This window comes from Chrysochloris asiatica, unplaced genomic scaffold, assembly GCF_000296735.1.
Source record: "Chrysochloris asiatica unplaced genomic scaffold, ChrAsi1.0 scaffold00199, whole genome shotgun sequence".
NCBI classification, from domain to species: Eukaryota; Metazoa; Chordata; class Mammalia; order Afrosoricida; family Chrysochloridae; genus Chrysochloris; species Chrysochloris asiatica.
Genome location: NW_006408717.1, coordinates 3,495,442 through 3,496,691, shown reverse-complemented (window position 1 = coordinate 3,496,691; position 1,250 = coordinate 3,495,442). Strand labels below are relative to the sequence as shown.

Sequence of the window (1,250 nt, the reverse complement as noted above, 5' to 3'; positions counted from 1 at the left end):
TCGTCCTTATTCACAGTCCAATTTAACATACATATAAGGTTACTGAAATTATCATGACTTGGTCAGGTGTACCGTAATCCACAAACTGACATCATTGCTCTTCAACACTTTAAATAGGTCCTGTGTAGCAGATTTGCCTAATCTAATACATCCTTTGATTTCTTGATTGCTGTTTCCATGAGTGTTGATGGCTGATCAGAGTAAAATTAAGACTTTGACAACTTCAATCTTTTCTCCATCTGTATTGATGTTGTTTATTGGTCCAGGGGTGAGGATTTGGGGATAGGACGTAACCCATACCAAATGCAGTCATCTCTGGTTTTCACCAATAAGTATTTAAGTCCTCTTTGCTTTCAGCAAGCAAGACTGTATCATCTACATATCACAGGTTGTTAATGAGTATTTCTCTAATCCAGATGCCATGTTTTTCTTCATAAAATCCAGCTTCTCAGATTATTTGCTCAGCATACAGATTGAATAAATATGGTAAAAGAATACAACCCTAGCACATTCCTTTTCTAATTTTAAAGCATTTGGTCTTCCCGTGTTCTGTTCAAATGACTGCCTCGTGGTCTATGTACAGGTTCCTCATGAGCACAATTAAGTGTTCCATAATACATTCTCCAAAATGTTGTTCTTAGCTTGTCATGATCCATACAATCGAAAACCTTTTTGTATTCAATGAAGCACAAGTAAACATCTTTCTGGAGTCCTGGTATGGTACTGTGGGTTAATGAGCCAGACTGTAAAGCCATTTGAACTGCAAGGTCGGCAATTCCAGCTCACCAGCTGCTCCTCAGAAACCCTATACAGGGTCGCTATGGGTGGGAATTGACTCGATGGCACTTAACAACAAACATCTTTTTGGTATTCTCTACTTTCGGCCAAGATTCATCAGACGTCTACAATGACATTCCTCATTCTACGTCCCCTTTGACTCCGACCTGAACCTCTGAAGTTCTCTATCAATGTAGAGTCACACTTATTTTCACATTATCTTTAGTGACAATTTGCTTGAATGCATATTAATGATACTGCCTGATGATTTCCACATTCTGTTGGGTCACCTCTCTTTGGAATCAGCACAAATATGGAATCTCTTCCACTCAGTTGGCCAAGTAGTTGTTGCCTTCCAAGACACTGGAGGAGGAGAGATAGGAATGGCCAAAAGTATCACCATAGAAAGCTTGTAAGTCTGTCTTCTGTCTATAACTGTTTGGAATACCTAAAATGGGGCTACAATGTGCCCA

General features: G+C 39.4%; 1 protein-coding gene across 1 annotated transcript in view; it reads right to left on the bottom strand.

The window, feature by feature from the left end:
- GABPA (GA binding protein transcription factor, alpha subunit 60kDa) overlaps positions 1–1,250 on the bottom strand; it is a 39,165-nt gene that overhangs the window by 22,578 nt on the left and 15,337 nt on the right. The gene's annotated exons all lie outside the window — the stretch shown is intronic.